Genomic DNA, 12,432 nt, shown 5'->3' on the forward strand with positions numbered 1-12,432 from the left:
TTCTTCTTCTTCAATAGTGCTTTACTTATCCAGGGTTTCTTCCCTTTCCATATAAAGTTAATGATTAGTTTTCCCAACTCTTTGAAGAATGTTGTTGGTATTTGGATCAGGATTGCATTGTATTTGTAAATTGCTTTGGGTAGAACTGCCATTTTCACAATGCTGAGTCTACCTATCCATGATCATGATATGTTTTTCCATTTATGTAGATCTCTTTTGGTTTCTTGCAGTAGTGTTTTGTAGTTTTCTTTGTATAGGTCTTAAACATCCCTGGTTAGATTTATTCCTAAGTATTTTATTTTTTTAGGGGCTATTATAAATGTTATTGCTTTCCTGATTTCTTTTCATTGTTCTCTTTATTGGTGTATAGGAATCCAACTATTTTTGTAGGTTTATCTTGTATTCTGCTACTCTGCTGAATCTTTCTGTTAGTTCCAGTAGTTTTCTCGTGGAATCTTTAGGATTTTCTATGTATGGTATCATATCTTCGCAAACAGGGAGAGTTTAACTTCTTCATTACCAATTTGGATGCCCTTTGTTTCTTTTTCTTGTCTTATTGTTTTAGGTAGGACTTCCAGCACAATGTTAAATAGGAGTGGAGATAAAGGGCATCCTTGTCTTGTTCCTGTTCTCAAAGGGAATGTTGTCAGCCTCTGTCCATTAAGAATGATGTTGGCTCTTAGTTTTGCAGAGATGCTCTTTGTTATGTTGAGAAATTTCCCTGATATACCTATTTTATTGAGATTTTTTATCAGAAATGGGTGTTGGACTTTGTCAAATGCCTTTTCTGCACCAATTGAGATGATCGTGTGATTCTTTTCTTTCTTTTTATTTATGTGGTGGATTATGTTGATTCATTTTCTAATATTGAACCATCCTTGTGTACCTAGTATGAATTCTACTTGGTTGTGGTGTATTACTTTTTTGATATGATGCTGAATTCTATTGCCTAGAATTTTGTTGAGAATTTTTTGCATCTGAATTCTTGAGAGATATTGGTCTGCAATTTTCTTTTTTTGTGGCGTCTTTGCCTGGTTTTGGTATCAGTGTTATGCTGGCTTCATAGAATGAATACAGAAGTGTCGCTTCCTTTTCCACGTTCTGAAATAGTTGGAGTAGTACTGGCATAAGCTCTTCTCTGAATGTTTGGTAGAATTCTGCAGTGAAACCATCTGGGCCAGGGCTTTTGTTTGTTGGGAACTTTTTTATTGCCTTTTCAATCTCTTCTCTTGTTATGGGTCTGTTCAGATTTTCAACATCAGTTTGGGTTAGTTTGGGTAGGTAGTGTGTTTCTAGAAATTTATCCATTTCCTCTAGGTTTTCAAATTTGTTGGAGTGTAGTTTTTCATATTACTGTGTTATGATCCTTTTTATTTCAGTTGGGTCTGTTGTAATGTCCCCCATTTCACTTCTTATTTGGATTATTTGCATCCTCTCCTGTGTTCCTTTTTTCAGTCTGGCCAGTGGTTTGTCGATTTTGTTGATCCTTTCAAAGAAGCAACCTTTGGTTTAGTTGATTCTACTGTTTTTCTATTCTCTGTTTCATATATTTTTGCTCTGATCTTTATTTCCTTTCTTCTGTGGTCAATTTTTGCCATTCTCTTTCTATTTGTTTGAGTTGTGTAGTTAATGATTTGATTTTGTCCCTTTCTTCTTTTTTGATGTGTGCATCTATTGCTATAAATTGTCCTCTGAGGACTGTCTTTGCTGTGTCCCAAAGGTTTTGATATGATGTGTTTTCATTCTCATTTGATTCTAGGAATTTTTTGATTCCATCTCTGATTTCTTCTATTACCCAGTGGTTTGTAAGAAGGGTGTTATTCAGTTTCTATGTATTTTATTTTTTATCCTTACTCTTCCTGTTGTTAATTTCTACCTTGGTGGCATTGTGGGCAGGGAAGATACTTTGTATTATCTCAGTGTTTTGGATCTTGTTGAGGATTGCTCTGTGGCCTAAGATGTGGTCTATTGTGGATAATGTTCCATGTGCATTGGAAAAGAATGCATACGTTGCAGCTGTTGCGTGTAGTGTTCTATATATGTCTATGACGTCAAGTTGGCTAATTGTGCCCTCTAGGTCTTCTATATCTTTGTTGAGTTTCTATCTGGATGTTCTGTCCGTTACCGAGAGTGGTGTGTTGAAGTCTCCTACTATTATTGTGGAACTGTGAATTTCTCTTTTCAGTGCTGCTAGAGTTTGTTTTATGTATTTTGGAGCCCTGTTATTTGGTGTGTAGATGTTTATTATGGTTTTGTCTTCATGCCGGATAGTCCCTCCAATCATTATATAGTGCCCTTCTTTGTCTTTTATGGTGGATTTTCTTTTAAAGTCTATTTTATCTGATATTAATATTGACACCAATGTTCTTTTTTGTAGCTGTTTGGTTGATATAATTTTTTCCATCCTTTGATTTTTAATAAATTTACAGCTTTGTTTGTAAGGTGTGTCTCTTATAGACATCATATTGATGGATCCTGTTTTTTATCTGTTCTGACCGAATTATTTTTAACTGACAAATCTAAAGGTCAGATTCAGTCCCTTAACTCTGCTTGATAATGATACTCAAATGTATGAGAGTTATAAAGCAGAGTTAAAAAAAAAAAAACATTACAAAAATCAGTGACTCTCACCTCTGCCCATATGAAGGTATGGAGTTCTCTAAAGTCAGTGCTTTCCGGCCTTGTGGCAATCAGAGTATGTCTTAAATGAAGCAGCAGAGATACCATTAAGCACTTTGGACAAAATGTCTCCACTTTCATTATTTTGAGAAATAATTTCTTAAGTGTCATTTCTTTTCTGTTACAAGTTAAGAGGTTCAAGCTATTGATTTGGAGTAGTTCAAATTGCACAAAATGAAAGCAAGAGTTTTTTTTCCACTTTTACTACAGCAAATTTTTTAAAAATGTCATTATCAGGTGAAATCTGCCAAACTGCCAACTTCCTACTATGTTGAATAACATGGAAATTTAAAAAAAAAATGTGGTTTAATATCCGTTTGATTTTTATCTTAGGGAAATATGAAAACATTGTTTCTTTAAAAAGAAAACAAAAATCAAGGCCATGAGGCTTATTGTAAGAGGAGGGTGGCATCACTGAAGAAGATAAAGCTGAGGATATACTGCCTAGAGAGGCATTCAACTACCACAAAGAGGAAGTTGAAAGTCTTTCTTCTACTGTTTAGAGGCATCAATTGAGACATGAATAGTATAGTAAAATAAATTTTAAAAATCAGATATTAGTTGACTGGTTTCCCTCTTTAAGTGGAAGGAGTGGAAACTTAGAACTACTGAAAGTGTATTGCAAATCAAGAGATTATAGAAAGACAGTGTTTTTTTCGGGGGGGACGCTAGGATATGAGGCTTTTTCTGTATTTCTTACAGGTACATTCCTGGAAAATGCAAGTCCTTCAAAGAAACCACATGATCAGCATGTAGCCAGCTCAAAAGAGATAGAGGGAAGTAGATTATAAATGAATAAGGGAGGTGTCCATATGTGTATATAGTCCCAATATCCTCAGAGTCTGCATGGTTGGAGGGTACCCAGAAGCTTCTGTGTGCTCCCAAGGGAGACAGAGGATATAGCTGAATGTTCTAGATGATAAACTTGTCAGAGAGGTCACCACTGTGAGAGATGAAGTGACCCTATATCACAGGGTTTCAGGGTAGATCTCACAAATCCAAGATTGAAAGAGGGTCCTTGTCATAACTCAGAGCATCTGAAGTACCAGAGAAAGGGCAGGGTACAAAGTAAGGAGGCAAATCAGAGAGAAATGACCAAGCTCCCTGAAAACAACTACCATGTCTTGTTCTTCTCAAGAGAACAGGCCACCGGTTAAACAATCCGTGAACGCTTCAGCAGAATGAGAACAGAAGCTAAGCCCTAGAGATATGTGAAATGAGCCTCCTTAGGAAGAGGAGGATGGCACAGAGACCTTAGACCAATTTCTCAATGCCATGAGTTTATGCACATTTTTCCCTATACCTAGACGCTATCTTGGAAATGAGAATCTGGTGGGCAGCCCCTTAAGTGAATAAAAGTTAACCCTGGTGAGACGTTTAACTTTGAAATGACTAAATGTTTACCGAAAAGAAACTATTTTAAATTGCATGTGACTGAGTCATCTTTAACTGGAAATTTTAAGTATGTTTCTTCCATTAGAGCATGGGAGTTTTAGAGCAAAAGAAGATGGGTGATACAAAGTCAAAAAAATGACTTTTTTTTTTTAGTTTATCCCATTCATTTTGATACTTCTGCAACTATTAGATGTTTTAAAATATGCTATATGTGGAAAGAGGGGTCCACTGGCAACAGAGTGGCGCAGAAGCATCTTGAAGACTGGCCAATTTCCCCAGCTGCACTGGCCTATGGCAGTGATCACCAGTGAGGTGGGTCATGAATCTCTAAGTGCTTCACTGAGTATCTCGTATGCTATCACTAGGGATGATGGAGCTTTTGGAAGAAAGCTAACAATCAAGGTCAGGTTTGCACCTCTCTAGCAGAGAATGAGGATTCTCTGACAGACTTCCGCAGTGCAAAACCCAATGGGCACATACCAGCAGTCAGTCAACAGTCCAGTTTTCATTATTTCTTTGAGGAAAGTAGACATGCAGAGATCCATGAGATAATCTCCAATTGTTTTATTTTTGTCTCACTCGCCCTGCCTCTTGAGTTGACTTAATGTATTTCATATATAGTTTTCTTTTTCTTCTAGGTATAATAGTAACATATTCATTAAAGCAAAAATGCCCAAAAATACATTACCTTCACTCCATGAATGCTGTTTTATATAGTGGAGATCATAATTTTTATCCTTTTTTTAATCCTCACTTCACTTAACAATACTTTATGAATATTTTGTCATTTCCATTTTATTTTCTTTTGGGGTTTACCTCTGAGAGGAATTTTTAGGATCCATTGAAAGAGAGGATTTTCACTGATTGTATTATCATAGCAAATCAGTGTTTAGAATTTCAGAATCATCTAACAGGTGTTTTTGTTAGTTTGGGTAAGATACCAAGACTAGATTAACATGCAAGGATTATGTTAGGGAACATGTTTATGCAAAAAAAATAGGGAGTGGCTGGGGAAGGATTGGAGAGCTATGAGACCAACATGCTGGTCTAACCTTGGAGGAAGGAGGGAGAGTGAAGTGGTCTTGACCCTGACTCATGGTGGCCCTATGTGCAACACAATGAAATGCTGCCCAGTCCTGTGCCATCCCCATGATCAGTTATAGATTGGACTGTTATGATCCGTAGGGTTTTCAATGGCTAATTTTTGGAAGAAGATCACCAGGTCTTTTTTCCTAGTCCATCTAAGTCCGGAAGTTCTGTTGTAATCCGTTCAGCATCATAGCTACATGTAAGCCTCCACTGATAGACAGGTGGTGGCTTCATACGAGGTACATTGGCCAGGAATTGGAAATACATATTCTTAAAATCTTAAAGGGCACAGTCCTGCTAAAGATACAGCATATTAAAATAACTAAATCAAACTCTCAATATTTTTTTACTGTGCTTTAAGTGAAAGTTTACAGTAAGTCAGTTTCTCATAGAAAAATTTATACACACATTGCTATGTGACCTTAGCTGTTCTCCCTATAATGTGACAGCACACTCCTCCTATCCACCCCAGATTTCCCGTGTCCATTTAACCAGCTCCTGTTCCTTTTTGCCCTCTCATCTTGCTTTCAGACAGGAGGCGGCCCATTTAGTCTCATGAATCTACGTGAGCTAAGAAGCACTGTCTTCATGAGTATCATTTTATGTCCCATAGTCCAGTCTAATCTTTGTCTGAAGAGTTGGCTTCTGGAAAGATTTCAGTTCTGGGCTAAGGGAGAGTCCAGGGGCCATGTTTTCCGGGGTTCCTCCAGTCTCAGTCAGACCATTTAGTCTGGTCTTTTAGTAGAAGTTGAGTTCTACACTCCACTTTTCTCCTGCCCCATCAGGGACTCTCTGTTGTGTTCCCTGTCAGGGCGGTCATTGGTGGTAGCTGGGCACAATCTAGTTCTTTTGGTCTCAGGCTGATGGAGTCTTTGGGCAAACCCTCAATATTTTCAGTCTCAACCATCCTCATACAGGTTAGTCTTGAATTTATCATCTTTTTCTAAGACTAGTGTGAAGTTATTTTTTAAACATTTTTATAAATAGAAGACCCATTTTTGATGATTTCTCAAAATAAGACATTTGAACCAAAGACAAGTTGGTACCATTTCTATAAACAGAAATCTGTGAGAAATTTAAATGCCCTTTCTCCAGCTTTAAAAAGTTATTTCAACTAGAAAAACTCCTCCTGAAAGAGCAGCAAATAACCTCTACACAAAAGAATGCAGTGTGTAATGCCTTTCAGCAGCAGAACCCCAGAAGGCTTTGCTTTGTAGCACCTGATGGCTTAACAATACACTTCAACCACAGAGGAAACACGGAACAGATTTTACGGAACCAAAAAGGTACTTGCATGTAAGAACTACAATTATACACGAGCACAAACAGCAACTCAGACAGCAGGAGAGAAAAGTCACTCAAAGGTAGAGAAAATGGGTAGAAAGAATGGAGATTTCTGAGATAAAGTAGAAGAAGGGAAACAAAGAGAGCAAAATATACACTGAGTTTTGAAATGTAAAGACAAAAGTAGAGATGGTTAGAATTAGGGCTCCAAACTCACCTTTCTATTAGTCTTTAAATTAAAAATAAGCTCTTCCCTAACCTTGTTAAATTATTTTAGCATGGCAAATAGTATACTTTTAAATAATTGTTTCAGCCAACACTAAAGACTCATTTTGTTGATTTTCCTAAAGTAAAGGAGGTTGTCCAAAGATGAATTTGTACCACCTCTATAAAAATAAATCTGCGAAAAACTTTTAAATGTTCTTTCTCCAGTTTTAAACGACCAGCTGATGGTCATGAGAATGTCCTTGGAAGGCCCCCAACACAGGGACCGTAACTGACCAAGTGCTCCACCTCCAGAGATTTGAACCACTACCTGGTTCCTATTACTGGGTAGGCAGGGATACTAAGGCAGACCCATTCCTGGGAAACCCAGATTACTCTGACGAATTAAGGACTCCCTTCTATAGCAGTCAGAGCCTTGGTGGCACAGTGGTTAAGAGATCAGCTGCTAATCAAAGGGTCCACAGTTCGAATCCAACAGTTGCTCCTTGGAAACCCAATGGGTTCTACTCTGTCCTATACGGTTGCTATGAGTCAGAATTGACTCAAAGGCAATGGGTTCAGGTCTATTGTTTTAATCTAATTATTTTCTCCAAGAGATTTTGTGAACAGAATTTCTGAGAACATGTGTATGATCAATGTTTCATGCCTCCTATTGGAGAAAGGACTAGAAAAAGAAGCTGGACCAGGATGCTGGGGTCTTATTCATGATGTTATTTTTTGAGATGCTCGTCTTTTAGGAATTGTTCCATCATATTGTGACATTTGGCCACTTTTTGTTTTCAAAGAAAGAAATGTATATTCCAACTGTCAATCACTCTTCAGTTGAAGAGTAAGTGAGCCTTGAAATTGGGAAGCAATAATTCTCCTCTAGCTCTAGGAGCAAAGTGGCCAATACCTATGAATGTGAGTTAACATGGAGATATCTTGGGAGTTGAATTTGGTGGGATTGAGCACCCATACACCAGTTGGAAGCCCTAAAATTAGCCTGTCCAGTAGTGGGTGTACACTCTGTCTAGAATTGTATTCTCTTACCTTGAACTTTTGCTAACATGCTGTTATGGATTAAATTGTGTCCCCCAAAAATGTGTGTCAATTTGGCTACGCCATTTTTCCCAGTATTGTGTGGTTGTCCTCCACTGTGATCTGATGTAATTACCTACATGTTGTAAATCTTAACCTCTATCATATTACTGAGGCAGGATTAGAGGTAGTTATGTCAATGAGGCAGTATACAATCTATAGGATTAGGTTGTATCTTGAATCAATCTCTTGAAATATAAAAGAGACAAGCCAGCAGAGAGGAGAGGGACCTCACTAACATCAAGAAAAAAGAGCTAGGAGCAGAGCATGCCCTCTGGACCTGGGGTCCCTGAGCTGAGAAACTGTTAGACTCAGGGGAAGATTGATGACTAGGGCCTTCCGCAAGAGCTGACAGGTAGAGAAAGCCTTCTCCTGGAGCTGGTGCCTTGAATTCAGACTTTCAGACTCCTAAACTGTGAAAGAATAAATTTTTGTTTGTTAAAGCCATCCACTTGTGGTATTTCTGTTATAGCAGCACTACATAAATAAGTTGTTGTTAGGTGCTGTCAAGTTGGTTCTGATGCACAGTGACCCTATGGACAACAGAACAAAACATTGCCCAGTCCTGTGCCATCCTCACAATCTTTGTTATGCTTGTTATGCCCATTGTTGCAGACACTATGTCAATCCATCTTCTTGAGGGCCTTCCTCTTTTTCAATGGCCCTCTACTTTACCAAGCATGATGTCCCTCTCCAGGGACTGATCTCTCCTGATAATATGACCAAAGTATGTGAGACAAAGTATCAATATCCTTGCTTCCAATAAGCATTCTGGCTGTCCTTCTTTCAAGACAGATTTGTTCATTCTTCTGGCAGCCCATGGTATATTCAATATTCTTCGCCAACACTATAATTCAAAGGCATCAATTCTTCTTTGGTCTTCCTTATTCATTGTCCAGCTTTCACTTGCATATGAGGCGATTTAAAACATCATGGCTTGGATCAGGTGCACCTTAGTCCTTAAAGTGACATCTTTGCTTTTCAACACTTTAAAAAGGTCTTTTGCAGCAGATTTGCCCAATACAATGCATGGTTTGCTTTCTTGACTACTGCTTCCATGGAGCTTGATTGTAGATCAAAGTAAAAGGAAATCTTTGACAATTTCAATATTTTCTCCATTTACCATGATGTTGCATATTGGTCCAGTTGTGAGCATTTTTGTTTTCTTTGTGCTGAGGTATAATCCATACTGAAGGCTGTGGTCTTTGATCTTCATCAATAAGTGCTTCAAGCTCTCTTCACTTTCAGCAAACAAGGATGTTATCTGCATATCCCAGTTTGTTAATGAGTCTTCCTCCAATTCTGATGTTCCATTCTTCATATGGTCCAGCTTCTTAGATTATTGCCCAGCATACAGACTGAATAAGTATGGTGAAAGGATACAACCTTGATGTATACCTTTCTTGACTTTAAACCATGCAGTATCCCCTTGTTCTATTCAAACAACTATCTCTTGGTCTATGTACAAGTTCTGCTTGGGCACAATTAAGTGTTCTGTGATTCCCATGTTTCCTATTGTTATCCATAATTTGCTATGCTCCACACAGTCGAATGCCTTTGCAGAGTCAATAAAACACAGATAAGCATCTTTCTGGTATCCTCTGCTTTCAGCCAGGATCCATCTGACACCAGCAATGATAGCCCTTGTTCCAAGTCCTCTTCTGAATCTGGCTTGAATTTCTGTCAGTTTCCTGTGGATGGACTGCTGCAATAGCTTTTGAATGATCTTCAGGAAAAATTTACTTGAGTATGATATTAACGATATTATTCAATAATTTCCACATTCAGTTCAATCACATTTCTTTGGAATGGGTACAAATGTGGATCTCTTCCAGTTTGTTGGTCAGGTAGCTGTCTTTCAAATTTCTTGGCATAGATGAGTGAGCACCTTCCGCACTGCATCCGTTTATTGAAACATCTCAATTGATATTCCATCAATTCCTGCAGCCTTGTTTTTTTTTTTGCCAGTGCCTTCAGTGCAGCTTGGATTTCTTCTATCAATACTGTTGGTTCTTGATCATATACTACCTCCTGAAATGGTTGACTGTTGACCAATTCTTTTTGGTACAGTGACTCTGTGTATTCCTTCCATTTTTTTTTTTTTTGATGCTTCCTGTGTCATTTAATATTTTCCCTGTAGAATCCTTAAATATTGCAACACAGGGCTTGAAATTTTTCTTCAGTTCTTTCAGCTTGTGAAATGCCAAGCATGTTCTTCTCTTTTGGTTTTCTATCTCCAAGTCTTTGCACATTTTATTATAATACTTTTCATTTTTGATGATTTCCAATTTTCCTAGATTCATACTTTGTACATTCCACATTCCGATTATTAATGGATGTTTGCAACTGTTTCTTCTCTTTTTGAGTCATGCCACATGAGCAAATGAAGGTCCCAAAAGCTTGACCCCATCCATGTCATTAAGGTTGACTCCACTTTGAAGAGGTAGCTCTTCCCTAGTCATATTTTGAGTGCCTTCCAAACCTGAAGGGCTCATCTTCTGAAGACAAAGATAACAGACATATGCCACATACAGAAGACCATTTTTGCAGGAAATAAGCAAATCACAAGGTTTTTTTTTCCCTGCATACTCCATGCTTATAGTTTTATCACTTTAAAACATTTCTACTAGTTACAAAAGTTTTGTTTTCCTGGCAATGAACAATGTGTTTGTGGGTGTGTGTGTGTCTTTGTATATGTGTGTGCACACACACATTCATGTATACCCATCTAATATGTTCAGGTTACACAGAATTGGTGTGTGCCTTTTTTTTTTAATATTCAATTTAGAGTATATATACCCCTAAACCTACCACCTTTTTTCCTTATATCCTGATATTTTGGCAATATGTATAAAAAGTAGAATAGACTCGTTTATCAAGGAAGGTTCTTACTTGATTGTAATACAAACAACATGAATTAATACAATAAAACATCTGTCATAAATCCAAGATCTAAAGGATCTTACTAACATCCATCTGTCAGTACTGACTCTTACAGAACCATTTTCAGACAATGCATATTGAATTGAGACCACGGCACTGGATTCAGAACTCTTTGTATGTTACAAAACAGGCTGAGAGGGTTAATGCATGTTGGGGCAATGTGTCTGGTAAAGTTTGAGGTGGCAGTTTACGCTATATCACTGTAGTGCAGAGGTTCTCAATCAGGGTGAATGTGCTCTCTGGAGGACATTTAGCAATGTCTGGAGACATTTTTAAATGTTACCCCTAGGTTGGAGGGGTTTGCTACTGGTATCTAAGGGGTAGAGACTGGGGATGCTGCTTAACATTCTACAGTACACAGGACATCCCCAGAAGGAATTATGCAGCCCAAAATGTCAATGGTGTTAGTGTTGAGTGTCTCTGCGGTAGTAGAGTGTGCCTTACTACAAAAGGCATGGAAAAAGGGAAGTATTGTTAAGTGCTGAAGATCCAATGTGCTCCTAAATATGCATATAATCAAAGAATTGTGAGGCCTGGTTGCTTGGTATGAATATATTGCTTTCTCCATTTTGTTTTTCTGTTATATAAAGTTGTTTACTTCAAAAATTAATGTAGTAGTAGTTTGTGATAATAGGGTAGAAACCTTCTGAGGGATAGAAAGAGGATCTCTCACAGAGTGTTATCAGGCATTGTTGGACTGTTTGTGTGGAAATTGTCAAATGGGACCCTAATTTGCTGTGTAAGCATTTACTGAAGACACAATAAGATATTATTTAAAAAAAGAAAAAAAGTGCTATCAGGTGTCTACTTCTTTATATTCTTGTAATGATTAATTAGGTGCTATCTGGAAACCGAGGAACTCTGGTGGTGAGTAGTTCAGCACTTGGCTGCTAACTGAAAGGTGAGCAGCTTGAACCCACCAGTGGCTCCACAGGCGAAAGATGTGCAGTCTGCTTCCGTAAAAATTTACAACCTTGGAAACCCTATGCGCAGTTCTCTTTTGTCCTATAGGGTCGCTATGAGTTGGAATCGACTCTACGGCTATAGATTTGAGGGTTTTTTTGTTTTTTTTTTTTTAGTTTATTTGGAAACCCTCCATGAGATGGATTGATACAACAGCCACAACAATGAATTCAAGCATACCAACAATCATGAAGATGGCACAGGACCGGGCAACAGCTCATTCTGCAATACATAAAGTCGCCATGAGTTGAAGCCAACTCCATGGCAACTGACAACAAATATGCTTATTATCTATCCAAAATAAAATATTTACCAAAATTAAATTGAAAATTTGGTAAGAATTAAATGGGATTATGCGAAAATATCACAAAAGTCTGATACTATCTTATATTTTCTGGAAAAAAAATAAGTAATTTTCTAATGGAAAGAGATTTTTGTTGCTAAGACAATAGTTTCATTAATTAACATTGATGGATCACAGCAGATTATTTTGAATCCCTAATTTAAGATGTGGTGATAGTCAGTTTCACTCCTTTCTCTGAGGAGTGTGATTCTAAATTTGTTTGAGTCTGCATATAGCAGGTTGCTGATTATGATGGTGTATCTGCAATGCCAAAAATCTGGTAAATTCAGTTAAAAGATAGCCCTGTCAGTGAAAACATCAATCAGTCTGGATATTTGACAATAAACTGGAATGATGTCCAGGTGACTGAAACTTTGATTGAGTGGCCTGATTTGTTTTGGCACTTTGATGACACAGTCTATATTCACAAC

Source organism: Trichechus manatus, unplaced genomic scaffold (genome assembly GCF_000243295.1).
Source record: "Trichechus manatus latirostris isolate Lorelei unplaced genomic scaffold, TriManLat1.0 scaffold00259, whole genome shotgun sequence".
In the NCBI taxonomy this organism is placed as follows: domain Eukaryota; kingdom Metazoa; phylum Chordata; class Mammalia; order Sirenia; family Trichechidae; genus Trichechus; species Trichechus manatus.